Raw genomic sequence first — 25,725 nt, 5'->3', positions numbered from 1 at the left:
ATGTGTATTTAGTAGAGTGTGTTGGTGTGTAGGAGTGTTTGGGGAGGATGGAAGGGTATGAGATAGGTTAAATGTTGTGCTTTTTTATGTGATAGATGCTCTTTTTGTGTTCGATTTGTCTGCAGACATCATGGGTGTTCTGAAATGTTCTAAATAAACTGAATGGGGGGTGTTCTGAGGACTCAATATGTGTCCGTTTTGTTCGCAAGTAAGCTGAAACTGTTCTAAGAACACTTGCGGTGTCCTGAAATGTTCGCAAATAAACAAAATGGGGGTGTTCTGGAGACGCTGTCCGTATTGTTCTGTGGCCGTTGAATGTGTTCTAAGAACACTCAGGGTGTCCTGAAAGGTTCACAAATAAACAAAATGGGGGTGTTCTGGGGACGCTATCTGTATGGTTCTGTGGCAAGTTGAATGTATTCTAAGAACACTCGGGGAGTCCTGAAATGTTCGCAAATAAACAAAATGGGGATGCTCTGATGACGCAGTCCGTATTGTTTGTTGTCAAGTTGAAAGTGTTCTAAGAACTCTCGCGTTGTCCTGAAATGTTTGCAGGGGTGTCCTGAAGACGCTGTCCGTATTGTTCGATGGCAAGTTGAAAGTGTTCTAGTAACTCTCGCGTTGTCCTGAAATGTTCGTACATAAACAAAATGGGGGTGTGTTCTAAGAACACACGCGTTGTCCTGAAGTGTTCTAAGAACTCTCGCGCTGTCCTGAAATGTTCGTAGGGGGTGTCCTGAAGACGCTCTAAGAACACTCGGGGTGTCCTGAAATGTTCGCAAATAAACAAAATGGGGTGTTCTGGGGACACTGTCCGTATTGTTCTGTGGCAAGTTGAATGTGTTCTAAGAACACTCGGGGTGTCCTGAAATGTTCGCAAATAAACAAAATGGGGGTGTTCTGAGGACCCTGTCTGTATTGTTCGTAGTCAAGTTGAAAGTGTTCTAAGAACTCTCGCGTTGTCCTGAAATGTTCGTACATAAACAAAATGGGGGTGTGTTCTAAGAACACACGCGTTGTCCTGAAGTGATCTAAGAACTCTCGCAGTGTCCTGAAATGTTCGTAGGGGGTGTCCTGAAGACGCTATAAGAACACTCGCGGTGTCCTGAAATGTTCGCAAATAAACAAAATGGGGGTGTTCTGAGGACGCTGTCCGTATTGTTCGTTGTCAAGTTGAAAGTGCTCTACGAACTCTCGCGGTGTCCTGAAATGTTCGTAAGGATGTCCTGAGGACGCTGTCCGTATTGTTCAATGACAAGTTGAAAGTGTTCTAAGAACTGTCTCGCTGTCCTGAAATATTCGTAACTAAACAAAATGGGGGGGTGTTCTAAGAACTCACGCGTTGTCCTGAAATGTTCGTAGGGGTTGTCCTGAAGACGCTGTCCGTATTGTTCGATGGCAAGTTGAAAGTGTTCTAAGAACTCTCGCGTTGTCCTGAAATGTTCGTACATAAACAAAATGGGGGTGTGTTCTAAGAACACACGCGTTGTCCTGAAGTGATCTAAGAACTCTCGCAGTGTCCTGAAATGTTCGTAGGGGGTGTCCTGAAGACGCTATAAGAACACTCGCGGTGTCCTGAAATGTTCGCAAATAAACAAAATGGGGGTGTTCTGAGGACGCTGTCCGTATTGTTCGTTGTCAAGTTGAAAGTGCTCTACGAACTCTCGCGGTGTCCTGAAATGTTCGTAAGGATGTCCTGAGGACGCTGTCCGTATTGTTCAATGACAAGTTGAAAGTGTTCTAAGAACTGTCTCGCTGTCCTGAAATATTCGTAACTAAACAAAATGGGGGTGTGTTCTAAGAACTCACGCATTGTCCTGAAATGTTCGTAGGGGTTGTCCTGAAGACGCTGTCCGTATTGTTCGATGGCAAGTTGAAAGTGTTCTAAGAACTGTTTCGATGTCCTGAAATTTTCGCAAATAAACAAAATGGGGGGGTGTTCTAAGAACACACGCGTTGTCCTGAAATGTTCGTAGGGGGTGTCCTGAGGACGCTGTCCGTATTGTTCGTTGTCGAGTTGAAAGTGTTCTAAGAACTCTCGTGGTGTCCTGAAATGTTCGCAGGGGGTGTTCTGAGGACGCTGTCTGTGTTATTCGTTGTCAAGTTGAAAGTGTTCTAAGAACACTGGTAGTGTCCAGGGACATTAAAAGTTTCCATAGGCCATAGTTGAAATGTTTTACTCTATGGGTGTGATATGCTGCGGTGGTTGTGGCCAGGGCATAGAGTGTTGGGTGCACCATGCACCTAACACTCTATGCCCTGGCCACAACCACCGCAGCATATCACATTTATAGTTGCTTATAACTTTGGGTCAAAAACAAATTTATAAGGAACAAATTTATAAGATAATATTGGTGTGATATGCTGTGATGGTTGTGGCCAGGGCATAGAGTGTATAATATACTTACTGTTGGGTTTAGTAACTGGAGTACATGTATTTCTTGTTAATTTCTGTGATAAAAGAAAATAGCATGTTAGTATTAGTATTTTGTAATGACTTTTTACATTGTATAATCAACATTTTTTTTTGGACCCTCATATTTAGTAGATTACAAACAAGAGTACTTTGCAATTTGCTCAGTTTCTGTGTTCGTTGCTAAAATCATTGGGTCTGTGGGAGAAAAAAAATCCATGTTGGATTAAAAAAAATACCCTTTTCTGTTATGCTACAGTATATTTGTTTGTTTGTTTTCAGTGTTCATTTGTTGTTTTTGGCTAATGCTTTATACATTGGTTTGTTGTATTTGTTTTTGGAGCAGTAACATATTATTTATTTGTTTGGATATTATGAAATTTTGGAGCAGTTAGATACCAGTAGGCATATTCTAACTGTCTATTTTTTTTAATATATTTTAGTGGTATTGATTTATCTGTTTGGATATTGTTAAATTTTGGGACAGTTACATTCCAATTGGCATATTCTACCTGTCTATTTTTTTATATATTTTAGTGGTATTGATTTATCTGTTTGGATATTGTTAAATTTTGGGACAGTTAGATACCAATTGGCGTATTCTAATTGTCTATTTTTTGCTCTAATTTAGTGGTATTAATTTATGTGATTAATTGTTGTAGAACCTTTGGGCAGTTAGATCGCTTTTGGAATATTCTAACAGTTTATATTTTTTACTACAAGTTTACTTGAGGTTTAAGTACAGTTTAGTTATCAAATTTTGGTTTTAAGAACATTAAATAAGCATTTGTAAGATTTGCTGGTAATCTCTGATTTAGAGTAATGATACTATCATTACATTGAAACCATCCACATTTCTTTTTTATATATGCAGTGAAGTGCCCTTAATTGGTTGTGGCTCCTGCGTGGTACATTATACCTATTGTTGTGAAGGTTTTCTTACCAAGTGATATTTGACCATGTGTGAATCCAGTCAGCTTGCAGTTGTTTTTGGTACCATCTTCATTGTAACGTAGAAGCATTAGTATTACGTATTTACTATGTGTTTGTATTACTAACGTGGAGCGATTATCTGAATTGCAGGTAGAACATAATCTACCATGGTTTGCATTTTGTACAAGTTGCTGAAATGGAATGGATTCACAACTAGGTATTGATATATATACGAAGCGGTCATTGGGGATTTCTTCTTGTGCCACATTGTTGCAGAGAGTACATGTATGTTTCCACATGTATGTAATCTGGAAGATTTCATTTATAGGTATGTTTTTGTTTTCCAGTACTTGTAGTAAGTACATTAGAAATTCTTGTGGATCTTCCTGTGAGTTTATAGTGAATTTCACCATTCCAGCACAATAGTCCAATTGTTGTCTTATTCCATAAACACTATACGTGTTGTCAGGATTGTTTGCTGCATTTCTGTGAAGTACTAACATTTGCAAACACAATGGGTCTGTACTGTGTAAGTAAATGTTCTCAACAATTGTTGGTAATTGAAATAGAATATTCATTGCTACATTTGCGTAGCAATTTACACCAACAATATTTGAGAGTTCAAATGGACCAAGTAGTTCTGTATCTGACTGCTTTTTTTTGGAGTTTGTCTTCCTTCTTTGAAGAAGTACCTGGCTTACTTTCCCTAATTGATTCTTTTTTGCTTGTGGTACTTGATGAAGTATTACTTTCTTTTACTCTCTTTGGAGAATTTGCAGTGACATCCTGCTGCTTTTCTGTTTGATTTATTTTTCTTTTATAATGTTTTACTTTTTGTGGAACAGAATATGTGTTTAGATGGGGAGTGTATAGTGAGCGAAGTCTATTGTATTCTAAAATGCAACGAATATCAGTGTTTATTTTACTTGCATCAAAGTTGATTAGAAATAGACCGTCAAGTGTACATAAGCGTGATAGTGCTACGTAGCTCATGCCTTCTTTAAAGACTGTGTTACCAATATCTATCATTGCTTTGTCTAGGGTAAGACTTTGTGATTTATGAATCGTGACTGCATATGCAAGAGTTAGAGAAAATTGTTCTCTGCGTACATACATGTCTTTGAAGAGAAGGAATCGAGCTGTTGAGCGTCCTATCCTTTTAACCTCTGAAAGTTTGTCAAAGAGTATATTGACAAACTGAATTTTGTTGTCACGTGGGTATGTTTGAAAGCCAACAACTGTACCCAGTGCTCCATTAACTGGTCCTTGGTCCAAGTCAAGGTTACGTTTAAGCATTACTCTGCAATTTAAGGATAATTTTAATATCTTTTCTAAGCCTGCTGTGTTTGAGATTGATTTTTCTAAACTATTTAATCTTGTTGTGGCTTGGTCACACATAGGTAGTGTCATACCATGTACATCTAGTTTGTCTGTGGCGCTAATTTCCATTATTGGTTGCATTTCTTTACTTAACATTATTTCATTGAATTTGAGACAGCTTGCAAGAGTTGGCATTAAGGCCATACAATTGACATTTTTGTGGGCTAATTGTTCCATAACATCTGTAGCACATGTATTATCGCCATAAAGTGCATTATTTTCCGGGTTTTCAATATTGTTTCTGCTTCTTTAGAGAGTATACAACTCTGATACTTTTTAAGATGTTGGCATAAGTGAGATTTGCAGATTGCTGCATGTTTTCTGTTAATTCTCTGTATTGGAAATGTTGCCAAAGGTTGACATTTCCAATGCTGCCAACAGTTTTACGGCAGAGTTTATGTCCTAATGTTTTAAAAATAGGCTCACCTTTTACTGGTGTCAATTGAAGAAGATCTCCGAAAATAATAATGTGTTTTCCTGCAAAGAGCTCTTCATAGTTAGTTTTCAGTGCTTCTTGTAATATGAGGTGAATCAAAAACCAACATTAGGTTGGAGACCATGCTCACTTCATCTATTAGTAGCATTTTCATTTGTTTTAATACTCTGCGTAGTTCCATTGCAGTTTCTGCAGAAAGTTTGTAATAGTCTAATTTGTTCTGGTGTTCTACTGGCAATAGTAGTAATCAGTGTAAAGTGACACCACCTATGTTGTAGGCAGCTAAACCTGTGGGGGCAGTGACAACAGCTGACAGTTTGTTGTTTGTCAATTGTTGAAGGAATTTACTGATGATTTTGATTAGGAATGTTTTGCCAGAACCAGCTTCACCACTGACGTACAGTAGTATAGGTTTATAATTATGGCAGGAACATTCTTTATTTTCATGTTGTACACCATGTACAATTTGTTTTTTTACTTATTCAAAAATGCTACGTTGTTTGTTGTTTAGTTTTGATTGTAGTATAGTTAAGTCTTCCTTATCTTCATACTGACACATGGTGTTTTCTACTTCTATCATAGCTAATTCTGCCTCATTTATTATTAGTGGTTCTCCCAGTGGTTCTTGGCTTCCTGTTACAGAAGGTTGACTACTGTCAGGAGTGTCTTAATCTAGTTGGGCCTGGAGTTCTTCTTCATGTTGCTGTTCATTGTGCAAGTCTGTTTTGTATTGTGTAAAGTTTACATCAGATATAGTGCTTTCATTTGCTTTGAAAGCATCTTCATATGAGTCATAGTTTTCTAGTATTTCTTCTTCTTTTCTCCATGGTTTAAAGAGTTGTAGCAGGGACATGTAATATATTTCTTTATGTTGAGGAGTCTTCAATGACAATTTGATATGATTAATAAAATTTGGTTTAGTGAGTTTAACTAAGCTGCCTTCACAGTTTGTCACTCTGTATTTACCTTTGTTTTCATCAGGTTTTATATTATTTTTGTATGTGTAGTTTTGGGCTATGTGGTATAGACACATGGTTTCCAAAGTATTACTTCTGTTTGGGTAGTATGTGTCCAATAAATTGTTTTTTAAAATGTCTTGGCTGTTGGGATCATGTTTGGCCATTGCTTCTATATCTTCGTATGTTTTTAGAACTCTTTTTCTAGATTTAGCTGGACCAAGACTTAGACATTCTATATTTTCAGATTTACCATACAATGCAGTACCAGTTAAATGATCAGCTTCTTCATATGATCCACATTCTCTATGGGAGAGCATTTTTATGCTCAAGCTGTATAATTTCTGAGACACTGTTTTAATTGATGACAGGTCATTCCAGAGGTCTTGGAGCTCTGTCTTTTCTGCTTTGGTTAAGTATGCTGTGACATATCGTGCAACTGCAGTAGCATTGTCTGCAATGCACTGCACATCTATGTTTGCATTCCATAAGTGGGCAATGATTGCATTATAATCATTGATATATTTTTCTTCTTCTTTTCTTTTTATGTAATATGTATTTTTAGGTGACTTACCTTTAACACTATGTCTAACTGAAGACATGAGGTTGTTCACTTGACCTGTATTTGTAACTGGTCTAGGGAAACCAAATCGGCATTTGGTGTAGTATTTCCCTTTATTTTTGCATTTGCGACAACAATATTTGCCACATTAATATCTTTGAAATTGTAAAATGTGTGCATGAACATCACTGTTTGTGGATTCTGATGGAATTTCACAAGTGACATATTTTTCAATAAACTGTAAAACAGTGGCATCACTGTCTTGACCAAATTTAGGAGCATCTTTAATCCATAAAAGCATGTGGATATGTGGTGCTCCTCTGGCTTGGTATTCTTTTCTCCAAAAGAAGTGTTGCACTTTTCCAAGGGGAGGAACAGTTTTATTACAAATAAAATGTAGCATAGCAATGAAGCAATGGTGAAAATATCTTGAAACATTAACAGGATCGAAAGAACAAAGTTCTCCTGGTGTTAGTATATCTATGTTTGTTTTGTTTTTATTTGATATGCGTAGGAAATCATGTAAATCTTCCCATGCATATTCTGCACAACTACATGTAACAAACCAAGTGGGTGGGCCAAGGTTTCTGATCATACAACGTACATCTCTGTGACGTTGAAAGCAGTACTCTTTAGTACCACGCATATTTGCTAATAGATTTGTAATATTTGATTGTAAAACCTCATCCTTTTGTTGCACTTTTTGTAATAATTGTGTAGCTGTCATATTTTGAAAGCGGGATCCTGATTTTAATATGTGTGCAACTCCGTAACATAAAGTTGCTAGTTCACTTTCAAAGAGTAGGTGGAATATGTATTCCACATTTTGTCTAAATCTGGGATCTTCAGAATACATCCGTAATGAGCGGTATTCTGAAGCTGATATTTGAATAGGTCTATCATCATACCTTCCTCCTTTGCCAGTAGGAAAGAGTAGAGGAAAAGAACGTGCTTCTATACTTTTTCCCATATGCTGATTGGTGATCCTTTTGTTTGACGCATTTGGTATGTTTCCAGTGCATCTTCTATGGTGTCATTAGAGTGCAAAGGATGAATTGTATAATGGTCTAAAGTATTTGACATTGTAGCAGGATCTAGTAGCTCAAATTGACCAGCTTTTTGTGTTTCTTGAATTATTTCAGTTGTATCTTTCAAGTTTTCTTCAATATTAATTTCTTTGTAATATTCATTATTCTCTTTCGGATATTGTAAGGCTTTTCTAACTTTATGTAAATCTACCAGCTGTTGCCATATTTTTTTGTCTTTTGTAGGTACTCGATTTACTAAGATAATTAAAGATTGCTGCATTGGTCGTTGCACTTCTAGAGTATGCACATTTTCTTTTAGATCTAATGCTAAATAAACTACTTTTCCACGAATGCCTTTTACCAATTCAGAGGGAGGTAATTTTACTGTTTTTGGTTGAAGGCGTATTATTGCTTGAAATGGGTGAACTTTTTGAATTATGATGCTCTCATATAAATTAAGTTGTTGTAGGGGTTTTGGTAGTGGGTATAATTCCAAATTATTTGTGATAGCGCGTGAAGGAGTTTGGTTGTTGTCAAGTTTTGTAGTGCAGTAACTGCAAAGTATTAAGGGGTCACTTATTTTGTATTTGTTTTCTGCTACAAGGTAGAGAGCTAATTCAAACCATTTAGAATCTTCATTGTCTTCTATTTTATATGATCGGTCTATAGTTTTCGTGTTACGTTTATAAAAAGTTCTGCGGCAACATACACATACATGGTTTGGTACTTCAGCTGATGTACTTTTAAATTTTAGTATTTCGTTTTTGTATGTGTTTAGCAAAAGGTTGCCATGTGTAGAATTGTTGCTAATTTGGTTTAGAGCTATTTCATTCTGTAAATGGCTTTCACTTCCAAAATATTTTTTCTGGATATAGTCCATTTCTTGAAGTAGGTCTTTTGCTGTACCATGTAGAAGAATGTTATTTAAATTTGCTAGTGCTAAAGCAGGACTTTTAGCATAGTACAGTTTATAGAGTAGATTTCTTATAGTTGAATGATGTGCTGATATTCTTTTGATATCATGGAAGGCGGTTTTACAAGTAGGTCCTGTAATGCAGGCCAATGAATGTCCTTGTAGTCCTGTGTATTTGCGCACTGGACAGGTATCCATATTTTGCAGTAGTTTAATTTTGATTTTGTCTTTGCTTTTTACATATTGATTGAGGAATTAGAGTAAAGACTTGAAAAATTGTTTAGGAATGTTACATATTGACGTGCATGGACATTTGTACACTAGACGTTCTGATTCAGTTGAATGGAGGGGTAATTCTAAGTTTTCAGGGCATATTTTTGTAAGGAGTACTTCTTGTTCCATTATGGGATTATTAACTTTTTCATAACCTCGACCAATGATATGTATGGCAATTGTATTTGTTTGTTTTTGTTTGTACGCTTCTTCATTGAATATGGTTCTGTGCTCGTAGTGTGACTCCATTCACCTCCGCAGATACTTAAGAAGTTCTTTCTGTTGACATTTTGTTTATTGAGAAGTCTTTTCTGTAATGTAGTTATTAGTGTTGTTAGTGGTTTCATTTTGTTTAACACTAAAATAAATAACTTTCTTTTGAGAAGAATTGCACTATCAACGCTTCTAAAATTAATTTCCTACGATAGGTTTTAAGCATTGAACCTGATTTCTTTCCTGTTTTTATAAGATTTTGAAGGACTTTGTGACAGAACATTTTGGCTAAAATACTTTTGTTGGTATGCTTACTTTGCACCATATTAAAATTTAAAGAAGTAGTTTTATCTGTAGTGATAGCTGATTTTCTGTTAATTGTTTTTTGGTTTGTTTTACATTTTGATAGAGAAGGCAAAGTTTTTGTACTTGAAACTTCTTGTGTTTCACTAAATGACTGTATTAGCTGTTTTGTTTGAACTTTTTTTTACAAATTCTGCTAGAGATGGATGCTTATGTTGGACACTTTTATTTTCATTTGCTCTACTTCTGCGTTGCTTTCTACGGACTTGACTTTTGGTAGGCATTCTTTAGGGTCTGTTGAAAAAAATAAAGAAGGTATGGGTTTGGGTGTTCTGCAATGTAAGTGTGCTGTGTGCATGAGTGTTTGAGTAAGATGATGTATGTAATGGTGTCTGATTGTGCATTGGGAACTACAACTAGTAGGGATGTGTATTCTTCAATTAATATGTTACTAAACTCAGGTTCAGATGACAGAAAAAAATAAGCTAGTGGTGTGGAGAAGTACAAATAGTAAATCTAAAGTATACAATAAAAACAGTTGTTTGTGCTATAATATGAAAATTCTAGCGGTTGAGTTGGGTAATTTGTGTGTCCAAAAGTAGGAATGTGTGCCCCAATCTGGCTGTAAATCGGTGTTTAAGACATGGGGATTGTTGGACAAAATGGTGCACAATCTATATTTTTAGGCACAGAAATAGCATGAATTAACTTTATAGTATGTTTGAGTAATAATACAAATATTATGGTGATATTCTACTTACTTTTTTTCTGAAATGAACAATTTAATTCTTAGTTGTTCTTTGTTCTTGAAATTCGGCTGCTTCTTTTCAGGAGAATGGTCTTCACTGCAATTGTAAAAGAAACAAATTAGTAATGTTGTTTGTATATAGCATTGTTTTTAATTTAGATATTGATTTTTTTAATTGAAATCCTCAGCGCCTTCCTTAAAACCATTAAACCTATCTTAATCACATAAGATACGTCGCACCAGTTCAATACATATGATATGTTCTTAATGAACAAATTGTATTGCAATGAGTAACTGTAACAAACAACATATCTTCATATCTTTAGTATGTCTTGTGAAATTCATAATGTACCACTGAATACCACCATTTCTGTAACTAAGCTGTTCTAGGTAATAGTGCCTTAATGTCATGCTTAAATTAAAGTAATCAAATAAATAAATGTAATTGTATAAGTATTATTTTTTGAGATTGGAACATAGAGTGTGCATGCATGCAATGTTGTTTCAATATATGTAGTCTATAAATTTCATTTAAAAAATGTTAGTTTAACATGATTTGATAGTGTGTGTATTAAGAAAGTAAATAGTATAAAGGTTTATAAGTGATAGATGATTTTAGGAAATTGGTAAAAAGACAGTAGATTCATTTTACAGATTACACAAGCTAAAAGTCAGTTTGAAAATATGTTCATGTACTGTATAGAAAATATGCATACCTGTAGTTTGTGTTCATGCATATGGATATGCATGGAGCTGCAAGTAGAAATCTTGGAGACTTGTACAGTATTTCTTGTAGATGGTTCTTGCCAATCATATGACATTTGTACTCAGAGAGATTCACAGTACATTTGCAGTGCTGATCTATGATGATGCAGTTAGATGTAGAGGTCTTGAATGTGATTGGTGCATGGTCATGTGATTTCTTAGCTACATCCAATGAGGGAATGGCACAGAGAGTGAAGTGGAAATGGTAGAAGGGCTGTTCATGTTACGATATGTTTGCGGACATGGCGGTAGTTCACGGACATCGGGAGTTACATCCGGGTATTTTTGGGTTCAGAAGTCATGCAAATGAGAATGAGCAGTGAAAGGTATTGGTCAGGAAAGTTTAGTGGGTCAGTTGTGCCAGGAGAGTTTCTCAGATACTCTTTTTGCTGAGAGAACAACAGATAGCTATGTCTGTGTGTTTCAGAAAACAGATTGTTTGGATTTTGGGAGATTCATGGATACATTGGTTGAGGGTGCATGCACAAAGCTGTGGAGTAGCTGTAGATCTTGGAATTCCACATGTGGAAGTACACTGGCATGGAGTATGTGGAATGAAGTGGTTGGACTTGCTACCTCTCTGTGCTACTTTGGAAACAAAGCAACATCCAGACATAATTGAAATACATTTTGGAGGGAACAGTTTAGGACATGTGTCTGGAATTTCTTTGCAATTTGCTATGAAAGAAGGACTTGGGAAAGTCATGGACATGTTTACTAATTCTCAAGTAATATTTTCACGGATCACGCAGAGACAAATGTGGCTTTGTTCTTCTTCATTTGGTCCAAAAATGGAAAAAGCAAGTCGCAATGTTAATAAGGCTGTTTGTGCATTTCTAAGAGATTTTTGCAGGTCCTCTTTTCACAATGAAAATATTATGTTTCGTAGTACATACATTTTTCGCAGAGATGGAGTCGTTCTTACTTATGCTGGCAATCAGATTTTTCTGAGAAATGTACAAAATGCACTACGACCTTTTTTAGAAATACAGCATCCATTTTGAAGGAGGTGTTAAGTATTTATAATTTTTGACATACAAACACCTCCCAAAGGCTCTTTTCAGAGCCACCACTTCCTCCCACAGAAAAATGCAATGGTAAGAAATACAAAGGGCCCTGCTTTATTTATCTTCACTTCTATTTTTTAACTGTGAAAGGCGGCTCTGAAAAGAGCCTTATTTTTTTTTATTTTTGTAATTTTATATTTTTTTTTGGTTTTTTAGACACGACACACTAGGAGAGGAGGGGAAAGGAGGGTGAAGGGGGGACACCAACCACAGGGATAAGAAAGGGCGAGCTGAGAGAGGAAGATGTAGAGTGGGTTTTATTTGGGTAGTGAGCAGGTCTTCTCATGCTCTGAGACGATAGTCTCAAAAGCACTCCGAAGTCGCTCCCCCCTACAGAGTACTTTGTCACAGTACATACATACAACTGTGACCCTCGAAAGGTAAGGGTCATCAGAATTCTGTATGGCCTGTGAGGCAGCTTGAGGAAGACGCTGTCCCACAGAGGTGGTCCTTGTGGTGACAGGATCAGAAACAGAGGATGAAGTAGAGGAAATCAACCTACTACGTTCTTCGCAAGGTACAACCTTGCAAATAGCCCCAGAGTGAAATGACCTCAGGTGTCGCTTCATGGTCGTGGTCCCAAAGCTGTACGAACCGTGCTTCCCGTGACTGAGTATCATTTTGCACTTATTGCAGATAACACGGTTCGCACGACCCTTAGGACCATTCCCATAAATGGAAAATAACCGCCTCACCCAAGACTCACGTCTAGTGCGGGTAGTAGGGATTTCCTCTACCTCATTCTCGTCATCCTTTTCTTCCTCCTCTGCATCCTCACTCCTGTTCCCCTCTTCAGGCCCTTGGGAAGATGGTGGTGGTGGAGGGGGTGGGGATGGTGCTGAAGCAGATGCAGCACCAGGTGGCAGTTCTGCAGCCAGGGATGCCATCTCGATGGTGGAATCAGCAAGTTGCTGGAGAAATAGCTGTGCTCTGAAGAATAGCCAGAAACACAATGAGAATAAGCTCTAGGGCGTGGTCTTTTATAGGGGTGCTTGTACGCTGTTCACAGACATGTGCGCTGTCCGCAGACAGATCAAACACAAAAAAGGGTTCAAAAAGTTCCACAAGATATGTGGAAACTCAGGATTACTATGTGGGACTTGTGCCATGATGAGTTTTTATGGAAAAATATTGTGGATTACTCGAAAATGTACTTTTAAATTTTTTGGGGACACGGACAGTGTCCGCATTCAGAACACGCGATCAGCATGGGTGCGGTCACATGATCCCTTCGCGAACAGGTCCGTGAAGGAAGCTCCTGTCCGCAGGACACCAAATGCACGGTCATTGATTTGGGCATGCGCGTTGATGTTCTACGGACAGTGTTCGGGTCCTGAATTAATTAAAAGTGTGTCACACATCAAACAAACATTTCTGGACATCGTGTATGTTCCAGAACAGTTTAAACTTGCTAGCGAACACTACGGACAGGTATAGTGTTCTTTAGGACACCTCCATTTTCTTTTAATTACGAACATTTCAGGACACCAATTGGGTTCTTAGAACAGTTTCAACTTGCTAGCGAACAGTACGGACAGGTATAGTGTTCTTTAGGACACCTCCATTTTCGTTTAATTACGAACATTTCAGGACACCGCTTGTGTTCTTTGAACAATTTCAACTTGCTAGCGAACAGTACAGACAGGTATAGTGTTCTTTATTAGGACACCTCCATTTTTGTTTAATTACGAACATTTCAGGACACCAATTGGGTTCTTAGAACAGTTTCACCTTGCTAGCGAACAATACGGACAGGTATAGTGTTCTTCAGGACACCTCCATTTTTGTTTATTTACAAACATTTCAGAACACCCGCACTGTCCGCGGACATCTACACTGTTTTAAAAAAAAAATGGGAAGTAATTACAACACAATATAAAAATGTAACTTTATTTCACATATATTAATAATTTATGACAGAGAAGGTGATGCAGAAACAGAAACAAAAACAGGAGAATGAGGGGTTTCAACATGATTGATATCAGGTGAAGAAGGGATGGAAGTCTCATCAAAACGTTTTGGATTATGGAGAGGGTTTGGGGATAATTGACTGGGATATGGTGAGGGGGACAAGTACATGTGGGACAATTGTATGTGGTTTTTGTTTTAAAAGGTTCCTCAACAAAGGTTTTCAAATTATTAAAATTGCTCAATAATAAATCAATTTTTTCTTTTAAGCTGTCAAGCGTGTTTTCCATAACAGTTTTTCAGACATATTTTCTATTTTGGTATGCTCTGTACAAAAAGAAATATATATGTTAAATATATATAAAATAATAACACTTAAATGGTTTTATATTGTAAAGTGTGTGCCATTAGCTTCACTATTTTCTGACATTTCGTCATGTGGGAAGTGCTCCTCTAGCCATTCCAGAGTACAGGACATTTCTGTGAGAAAAAAAATAAATATATAATATTTTTTTTTTTAATCTAATACAGAAAGTTTATAAAGATATGAGTAAAATGATGTACACTTACTATTTCAGGTAAAATGTGTTCTGAGTAGTCTGTAGGTCTGGTCTTGGTCTTAACTGTGGAGTGTCTGTCAGGTAATTATGTTAGAAGCCTATTTATCTTCTCTTGGTATATCCATTTTAGAATATATTGTATTGAAATGAATGGTTAGTGTGGTACATATATGGGTTACATTTCTTATGTATTACTAGATATAATATGTATGTTTACTACTTTGTGAATTTTTTAAATGTTATCATGTTGTAATATAACAATGAAACATGCCACCCCGCCCAGCATTTTTAGGTAGTGGTACTGTTGTCCGAATATGTCCGCGGACATCAAAAATGTTTGCGGACATTACATTCAGTAGAAGTGGTTCAGTATGTTCCATATTACATGTACATAAAGTCAAAGTTACTATTGTTAAGCTTTGCTACTAAAAACCTATGAAATTCAGTGAAAAAAACGTTGTTAAAGGGATGATATGGTTAAGTTGCGTTACTAAAAACCTATGAAATTAAGTGAAAAACTTTGTTTAAGGGATGTTATGGTTAAGTTGTGCTACTAAAAACCTATGAAATTCAGTGAAAAAACTTTGTTAAAGGGACGTTATGGTTCCAAGTAAAAACGAAAAACCCTTGAAATTCACCAGTTATGGTAAGCTAAGCAACCATAACTCGCGCCACCACCGTGCACTGCTAAGACTAACACCCAGGACATCAAAGATGACATCACAAATGTCATTGATGACATCACTGATGACATCACATGTGCATTTATCTTTCATGAAAAGTCTGTACAAGGGTTTCTTATTGTAATGTTAATAAAAAAAAGTGTCAAGGATTATTGCAATAAATATCAAGTGCTAATTCGTCCATCCAGTATAGTAAGGTGCTCATGTAGAAACATAGGCATTGTGTGCAGCATTCATGATGGAGGTGCAATATTCATAAACTTGCCATGTTGAATAGTGAAATGATAACTGTTTTCTTATTAGACTTTTGCATACTGTGAAACATGTGATAAGTAGATAATAAAACCCACTTACTACATAATTGCATTATTATAGACAAAACACAAAGAGACAACACCACATACAAATATGAGTATATACAAGGAAATTGAAGAAAGAAAAAAAACAGCAGTAGTAGCAAAAAGTGTTCATAACCTAACAGATTACCTTTATGCAGAGAAATGATTGCTTTGTTTCAAACGTTCCACTTACCCTATGTATATATATATTCAGTGAAAAAACTTTGTTAAAGGGACGTTATGGTTAAGTTGCACTACTAAAAACGTATGAAATTCAGTGAAATTCACTGTAGCCGGTCAAGTGGCACAGCGAGTAGAGCGCTCGCTTTGACATCCGTGCACAGCTTGCTAACGCATGTTCAAATCTCGGCACGGCCACACTCAGCCTTTCATCCTTCCGTGGTTGATAAATGAGCACCACACACCGTGGGTAATAATAAGCAGCGCTGAGATACCTGATGGTTCTTAGTGCTATATAAATGCGAAAATATTATTATTTTATCATTAACATACTCCGTTGCACTATCTTCGCTAGCAAATAGTTTCACGCCCTAATAAATAAAATGAATATTTTTAATAAAGATCGGCTGGTGAGACTAATTTATGTTTTTTAAAACAGGTATGTTGCCCCATTTTGCCAATGTCACGATTTTCAGACTCCAGCGGATGGATTTTTCAACTGCCAGGTGCAGCTCCATGTAAGCAACTTCATGACCCTCACCATTTTATGGGACAATCGCCAAGGACCAATATGCCCTTACGCATATCTAGCGGCTAGAAGCAACATACCAACCATTATGGTGGTCTAATGCCTCGTTGTTGGAGCAATCGTCCAATTATCAGTGCGACCATTTACTGCTTTCATCATAAACCAGCAGCCTATCTACCGCAAAGGAACAGCGCGTGGCTCAAAATAAACTTTTGCTGATCGACAGCAGAGAAAATTGCAGATCGCTGAATATTCACTAAACATTTCATGTGAAATAAATGTACTTTACCAAATGTACAATCCTGCTGTTTACTTTTAAACCACAGTTTCATATTCCGAATTGTGGCGCACTGTGTTCTAAGCTTATCTAACACACTCTGTACCGCAAAGGAACATCGCGTGGCTCAACATGAACTTTTGCGGATCGACAACAAAGCCAAATGCAAATCGCTGAATATTCTCTAAACATTTGATGTCAAATAAATGTACTTTACAAAATTTACAATCTTGCTGTTTGCTTTTAAATCACAGTTTCATATTCTGAATTGTGGCGCGCTGTGTTGTGACGTAATGTGTGTTGTCTTCCCAGTTCTGTCTAAAGTCGCGCAGGACTGGAGACGACTGGGCACGTTTGATGACGCACCCTGTAACGTCACGGAGAGAGGCGAGGAATATGAATGCTTTCATAATGTCAGGCTTAGGGGCGGGAGATATGATTTACTGTTGCAAAAGCAAGTCAGCCAGGTCAATAGCACCAGTCATAGGATTATCACATAATGTCGGCGCACACCAGCCTGATTTATCGTTTCTTTAGTGGACAAAAAGTCGGGTGAGGCCCATAGGAAATTGTACTATCAGCGGACAAAAGGAGGGTTCGTAGAACACTTTCAACCTGACAACGAACAATACAAACAACGTTCTCAGAACACCCTCATTTTGTGTAATTGCAACCATTTCGGGACACCGCGAGTGTTCTTGGAACACATTCAACTTGACAGCGTGTGTATTTACGAACATTTAAATACACCGCAAGTGTTTTTAGCTCAATTTTACCTTCCTTGCGAACAAAAAGGACACATACTCCGTCCTCTGAACACCCCACCATTTAGTTTATTTACAAAATGTCAGAACAGCCGTGTTCTCCGCAGACAAATCGAACACAACACAAGCGTATAGCACATAAAAAAACAAAACATTGAACCTATCTCATACTCCCCCACCCTCCCCAAACACTTTTACACACCAACACACTCCACTAAATACAATTTTTAATCCAAGTTTCACTGCGCTGTCTGCGGTCGACGGTGAATACAAGATGGCGGGCGCCACAGAAAATCTGACACGCTCCACGCCCCACGCCGTCCAATCAGCGAACACGTCGCATGTCCGCGGACATGACGCAAGCCCATGGGCCAATCGGGGTGCTGTCCGCGGAGCGAACAGGGAAGTCCGTCCGCGAAGCGAACAGAGATATCACTAATTTTTTTTACATTTTGGTCATTTTTAAAAAAAACTACTGGACGCAAATTTGGTGTAAATCCGTCCAGCGGTTCGGGCTGTGGCCATGTAGTTATGGTTAAGTTGGTGTTTCCATACGAAGAGCACTTTTTGGCGGCTTATAACTTCGCTCCCCCTGGAAGAATCCACACCAAACTTTGCAAAAAAAAGTATATGGCCCACTCTGGATTTCTTTGCAAAGATTGGTGAGGATTCGTCCAGGGAGGAAAAGTTATAGGGGGTCCCAAAATTTCTTTTTTTCCTATAGACTGAATGGGAAAAAGAATTTGCTCGCGCCTACAACCCAAACCGCTGGACGGATTTTCACCACATTTAGACCAGGAGCAGCGGCTTGGTCCTGAAAGCGTGCTTTTGCAAATTTGGTGAAAATCCGTCCAGTAGTTTTTTTTTTAAATTACCAAAAAGTAGGTAAAAAAAAATTAGTGATATCTGTGTTCATATGGCGTGTTCGCTGATTGGACGGTGTTAAGCGTGAAACGCGTCAGATTTTCAGTAGCGCCCGCCACCTTGGATTCGCGGACGTCCGCGGACATCGCAGTGAAAGTTTGTTCTAAATGTGTATTTAGTAGAGTGTGTTGGTGTGTAGAAGTGTTTGGGGAGGATGGGAGGGTATGAGATAGGTTAAATGTTGTGCTTTTTTATGTGGTAGACGTTCATTTTGTGTTCGATTTGTCTGCAGACATCACGGGTGTTCTGAAATGTCCTAAATAAACTGAATGGGGGTGTTCTGAGGACTCAATATGTGTACGTTTTGTTTGCAAGCAAGCTGGAACCGTTCCAAGAACACTCGCGGTGTCCTGAAATGTTCGCAAATAAACAAAATGGGGGTGTTCTGGGGACACTATCCGTAGTGTTCTTTGTCAAGTTGATTGTGTTCTAAAAACACTCGTGGTGTCCTGCAATGTTCATAAATAAACAAAATGGCGGTGTTCTGAGGACGCTGTCCGTATTGTTCGTTGTCAAGTTCGAAGTGTTCTAAGAACTCTTGAGTTGTCCTGAATTGTTCGTAGGGGGTGTCCTGAAGATGCCGTCCGTATTGTTCGATGGCAAGTTGAAAGTGTTCTAGTAACTCTTGCGTTGTCCTGAAATGTTCGTAAATAAACAAAATGGGGGTGTGTTCTAAGAACTCACGCGTTGTCCTGAAATTTTTGTAGGGGTGTCCTGAGGACGCTGTCTGTATTGTTCGTTGTAGAGTTGAAAGTGTTCTAAGAACTCTCGTGGTGTCCTGACATGTTCGCAGGGGGTGTCCTGAAGACGCTGTCTGTATTGTTCGATGGCAAGTTGAAAGTGTTCTAAGAACACTCGGGATGTCCTGAAATGTTCGCAAATAAACAAAATTGGGGTGTTCTGAGGACGCTGTCCGTATTGTTCGTTGTCAAGTTGAAAGAGTTCTAAGAACTCTCGGGTTGTCCTGAAATGTTCGCACATAAACAAAATGGGGGTATGTTCTAAGAACACACGCGTTGTCCTGAAATGTTAGTAGGGTGTGTCCTGAGGACGCTGTGCGTATTGTTCGTTGTCGAGTTGAAAGTGTTCTAAGAACTCTCGCAGTGTCCTGAAATGTTCGTAGGGGGTGTCCTGAAGACGCTGTCCGTATTGTTCGATGGCAAGTTGAAGTGTTCTGAGAACAGTCGGGGTGTCCTGAAATGTTTGCAAATAAACAAAATGGGGGTGTTCTGAGGACGCTGTCTGTATTTTTCGTTGTCAAGTTGAAAGTGTTCTAAGAACTCTCGCGTTGTCTTGAAATGTTCGCACATAAACATAATGGGGTGTGTTCTAAGAACACACGCGTTGTCCTGAAATGTTCATAGGGGGTGTCCTGAGGACGCTGTCCGTATTGTTCGTTGTCGAGTTGAAAGTGTTCTAAGAGCTCTCACGGTGTCATGAAATGTTCGTAGGGCGTGTCCTGAGGACGCTGTCCGTATTGTTCGATGACAAGTTGAAAGTGTTCTAAGAACTCTCGCGTTGTCCTGAAATGTTCGTAGGGGGTGTTCTGAGGACGCTGTCCGTATTGTTCCCTGGCAAATTGAAAGTGTTCTAAGAAAACTGGTAATGTCCGCGGACATTAAAAGTTTCCATAGGCTACAGATGAAATGTTTGACTCTATGGGTGTGATATGCTGCGGTGGTTGTGGCCAGGGCATAGAGTGTTGGGTGCATGACCACTTGGTCATGCACCCAAAACTCTACGCCCTGGCCACAACCACTGCAGCATATCACACTTATAGTTGCTTATAACTTTGGGTCAAAAACAAATTTATAAGGAACAAAGTTATAAGATATTATGGGTGTGATATGCTGCGATGGTTGTGGCCATGGCATAGAGTGTATAAAATACTTACTGTTTGGTTTAGTAACTGGAGTACATGTATTTCTTGTTAATTTATGTGATAAAAGAAAATAGCCTGTTAGTATTAGTATTTTGTAATGACTTATTACATTGTATAATTAACATTTTTTTTTTTGGACCCTCATATTTAGTAGATTACAAACCAGAGTACTGTGCAATTTTCTCAGTTTCTGTGTTTGTTGCTGAAATCATTGGGTCTGTGGGAGAAAAAAAAAACATGTTGGATTAAAAAAAAAACTTTTTCTGTTACACTACAGTTTATTTGTTTGTTTGTTTTCAGTGTTTATTTGTTGTTTCTGGCTAATGCTTTATACATTGTGTTGTTGCATTTTTTTTGGAGCAGTAACATATTATTTATTTGTTTGGATATTATGAAATTTTGGAGCAGTTAGATACCAGTAGGCGTATTCTAACTGACTATTTATTTTAATATATTTTAGTGGTATTGATTTATCTGTTTGGATATTGTTACATTTTTGGACAGTTAGATACCAATTGGCGTATTCTAACTGTCTATTTTTTTATATATTTTAGTGGCATTGATTTATCTGTTTGGATATTGTTAAATTGTGGGACAGTTAGATACCAATTGGCGTATTCTAACTGTCTATTTTTTGCTCTAATTTAGTGGTATTCATGTATCTGATTAATTGTTGTAGAATCTTTGGGCAGTTACATAGCTTTTGGAATATTCTAACATTTTATATTTTTTACTACAAGTTTACTTTAGGTTTAAGTACAGTTTAGTTATCAAATTTTGGTTTTAAGAACATCAAATAAGCATTTGTAAGATTTGCTGGTAATCTCTGCTTTAGAGTAATGGTACTATCATTACATTGAAACCATCCACATTTCTTTTTTATATATGCAGTGTAGTGCCCTGAATTGGTTGTGGCTCCTGCCTGGTAGATTATACCTATTGTTGTGAAGGTTTTCTTACCAAGTAATATTTGACCATGTGTGAATCCAGTCAGTTTGCAGTTGTTTTTGGTACCATCTGCATTGTAACGTAGAAGCATTAGTATTACGTATTTACTATGTGTTTGTATTACTAACGTGGAGCGATTATCTGAATTGCAGGTAGAACATAATCTACCATGGTTTGCATTTTGTACAAGTTGCTGAAATGGAATGGATTCACAATTAGGTATTGATATATATATGATGCGTTCATTGGGGATTTCTTCTTGTGTCACATTGTTGCAGAGAGTGCATGTATGTTTCCACATGTATGAAATCTGGAAGATTTCATTTATAGGTATGTTTTTGTTTTCCAGTACTTGTAATAAGTACATTAGAAATTCTTGTGGATCTTCCTGTGAGTTTATAGTGAATTTCACCATTCCAGCACAGTAGTCCAATTGTTGTCTTATTCCATAAACACTATACATGTTGTCAGGATTGCTTGCTGCATTTCTGTGAAGTGCTAACATTTGCATACACAATGGGTCTGTACTGTGTAAGTAAATTTTGTCAACAATTGGTGGTAATTGAAATAGAATATTCATGGCTACATTTGCAAAGCAACTTACTCCAACTATATTCGAGAGTTTAAATGGACTAGGTAGTTCTGTACCTGACTGCTTTTTTTGGAGTTTGTCTTCCTTCTTTGAAGAAGTACCTGGTTTACTTTCCCTAATTGATTCTTTTTTGCTTGTGGTACTTGATGAAGTATTACTTTCTTTTACTCTCTTTGGAGGATTTGCCGTGACATCCTGTTGCTTTTCTGTTTGATTTTTTTTTTTTTATAACTTTTATATGTGTTTAGATGGGGAGTTTATAGTTATAACGAATATGTGTTTGGGAATGTTACAAGATGGCGAATATGTTTGGGAATGTTACATATTGACGTGCATGGCCATTTGTACACTAGACGTTCTGATTCAGTTGAATGGAGGGGTAATTCTAAGTTTTCAGGGCATATTTTTGTAAGGAGTACTTCTTGTTCCATTATGGTATTATTAACTTTTTCATAACCTCGACCACTGCTATGCATGGCTATTGCATTTGTTTGGTTTTGTTTGTACGCTTCTTCATTAAAGTATGGTTCTGTGCTCGTAGTGTGATTCCATCGACCTCCGCAGATACTTAAGAAGTTCTTTCTGTTGACATTTTGTTTATTGAGAAGTCTTTTTTGAAATTTAGTTATTAGTTTTGTTAGTGGTTTCATTTTTTTTCTTTTGAGAAGAATTGCACTATCAACGCTTCTAAAATTAATTTCCTACGATAGGTTTTAAGCATTGAACCTGATTTCTCTCCAGTTTTTATAAGATTTTGAAGGACTTTGTGACGGAACATTTTGGCTAAAATACTTTTCTTGGTATGCTTACTTTGCACTATATTAAAATTTAAAGAAGCAGTTTTATCTGTAGTGATTGCTGATTTTCTGCTAATTGTTTTTTGGTTTGTTTTACATTTTGATAGAGGAGGCAAAGTTTTTGTACTTGAAACTTCTTGTGTTTCACTAAATGACTGTATTAGCTGTTTTGTTTCAACTTTGTTTTACAAATTCTGCTAGAGATGGATGCTTATGTTGGACACTTTTATTTTCATTTGTTCTACTTCTGCGTTGCTTTCTACTGACTTGACTTTTGGTAGGCATTCTTTAGGGTCTGTTGAAAAAAATAAAGAAGGGGATGGGTTGGGGTGTTCTGCAATGTATGTGTGCTGTGTGCATGAGTGTTTGAGTAAAATGATGTATGTAATGGTGTCTTATTGCGCATTGGGAACTACAACTAGTATGGATGTGTATTCTTCAATTAATATGTTACTAAACTCAGGTTCAGATGACAGAAAAAAATAAGCTAGTGGTGTGGAGAAGTACAAATAGTACATCTAATGTATACAATTAAAACAGTTGTTTGTTCTATAATATGAAAATTCTAGCGGTTGAGTTGGGTAATTTGTGTGTCCAAAAGTAGGAATTGGTGCACCATTCTGGCTTTAAATTGCTGTTGAAGACATGGGGATTTTTGGACAGAATGGTGCACAATCTCTATTTTTAGGCACAGAAATAGCATGAATTAACTTTACAGTATGTTTGAGTAATAATACAAATATTATGGTGATATTCTACCTAATTTTTTCTAAAATGAACAGGTTAATTCTTAGTTCTTCTTTGTTCTTCAAATTTGGCTCCTTCTTTTCAGGAGAATGGTCTTCACTGCAATTGTAAAAGAAACAAATTAGTAATTTTGTTTGTATATAGCATTGTTTTTAATTTAGACATTGATTTTTTTAATTGAAATCCTCAGCGCCTTCCTCAAAACCATTAAAACTATCTTATTCACATAAGATATGTCGCACCAGTTCAATACATATGATATGTTCTTAATGAACAAATTGTATTGCAATGAGTAACTGTAACAAACAAAATACCTTTAGTATGTCTTGTGAAAATTCATAATGTACCACTGAATACCACTATTTCTGTAACTAAGCTGTTCTAGGTAATAGTGCCTTAATGTCATGCTTAAATTAAAGTAAACAAATAAATAAATAAATAAAAAATGTAACTGTATAAGTATTATTTTTGAGATTTGAACATAGAATGTGTATGCATGCCATTTTGTTTGAATATATGTAGTCTATAAATTTCACTTCAAAAATGTTAGTTTAACATGATTTGATAGTGTGTGTATAAAGAAAGTAAATAGTATAAAGGTTTATAAGTGATAGTTGATTTTAGGAAATTGGAAAAAGACAGTAGATTCATTTTACAGATTACACAAGCTAAAAGTCAGTTTGAAAATGTGTTCATGTACTGTACAGAAAATATGCATACCTGTAGTTTGTGTTCATGCATATGGATATGCATGGAGCTGCAAGTAGAAATCTTGAAGACTTGTACCGTATTTCTTGTAGATGGTGCTTGCCAATGATATGACACTTGTACTCAGAGAGATTCACAGTACATTTGCAGTGCTGATCTATGATGATGCAGTTAGATGTAGAGGTCTTGAATGTGATTGGTGCATGGTCATGTGATTTCTTAGCTACATCCAATGAGGGAATGGCACAGAGAGTGAAGTGGAAATGGTAGAAGGGCTGTTTATGTTACGATATGTCCGCGGACATGTCGGTAGTTCGCGGACATCGGGAGTTACATCCGGGATTTTTGGGTTCAGAAGTCATGCAAATGAGAATGAACACTGAAAGGGATTGGTCAGGAAAGTTTAGTGGGTGTGTTGTGCCAGGAGAGAGTTTCTCAGATACTGTTTTGCTGAGAGAACAACAGATAGCTATGGCTGTGTGTTTCAGAAAACAGAGTGTTTGGATTTTGGGAAATTCGTGGATACATTGGTTGAAGGTGCATGCAGAAAGCTGTGGATTAGCTGTAGATCTTGGATTTCCACATGTGGAAGTACACTGGCATGGAGTACGTGTTATGAAGTGGTTGGACTTGCTACCTCTCTGTGCTACTTTGGAAACAGAGCAACATCCAGACATAATTGTAATTCATTGTGGAGGGAACAATTTAGGGCATGTGTCTGGAATTTCTTTGAAATTTGCTATGAAAGAAGGAATGTGATGTCATCTTTGATGTCCTGGGTGTTAGTCTTAGCAGTGCACAGTAGCGGCGTGAGTTATGGTTGCTTAGCTTACCATAACTGGCGAATTTCAAGGGTTTTTCAGTTTTACTTGGAACCATAAGGTCCCTTTAACAAAGTTTTTTCACTGAATTTCATAGGTTTTTGGTAGCACAACTTAACCATAACGTCCCTTTAACAACGTTTTTTTCACTGAATATATATATATATATATATATATATATATATATATACATATATATATATATATATATATATATATATATATATATATATATATATATATATATATATATTACATGGCCACGGTAGTGGCCATGTATTTATGGTTAAATTGCTGTTTCCATAGGAAGACCACTTTTTGGAAGGCCTATAACTCTGCTCCCCCGGACGAATCCTCACCAAACTTTGCAAAATAAGTATATTGGCCACTCTGAATATTTTTGTACAGTTTGCTGAGAATTCGTCCAGGGGGAGTGGAGTTATAGGGGGGTCCCAAAACGTCTTTTTTCCCCATGGGCTGAATGGGGGAAAAACTTTGCGCACAGCTACAGATGAAACCGCTTTTGACGAAATCTGCGGCAGGTACAGTGCCTTGGTCCAGAAAGCGTGCTTTTGTAAATTTTGTCACCATACGTGCAGTACGTTTCTTTATAATTATGAAAAAGTAGGTCTGAAATAATTAGTGATATCTATGTTCCCTCAGCGGTCCCACTTCCCTGTTCGGTTGACGAACAAGAAACTGATTGGCTAAGGGGCTGCCGTCATGACCGCGTACAGGCGACGTCCCTGCCCATTGGCAACTGTGTGACGTGTTCTGCGTTAGATGGTTTTGATGCGCCCGACATCTTGGATCCGCAGAAAACAGAGCAACAACCAGCGTACACATGCTTTTTTCATTAACCTATTTTGCTGTGTCACAGAGCATTGGGAAAGGTTCCGACAATAAGGAATGGGTGATCTATGCATTTGTTCTTCGACCGTCATGATGTCATTTCTTTGGACACCTTGTACGTACAGTAAATGTGGGGGGTAATAATAATAGCACTTCAGTCCATGTAGTGGGTAGGAAATTTGTAAAAAAGTAGTGGACAGGAACATTTTTAACTTGTGAAAGCAC

Source organism: Ambystoma mexicanum, chromosome 2p (genome assembly GCF_040938575.1).
Source record: "Ambystoma mexicanum isolate Mex_15411 chromosome 2p, UKY_AmexF1_1, whole genome shotgun sequence".
Taxonomy (NCBI): domain Eukaryota; kingdom Metazoa; phylum Chordata; class Amphibia; order Caudata; family Ambystomatidae; genus Ambystoma; species Ambystoma mexicanum.
Note: the sequence above shows the minus strand (reverse complement) of the source record.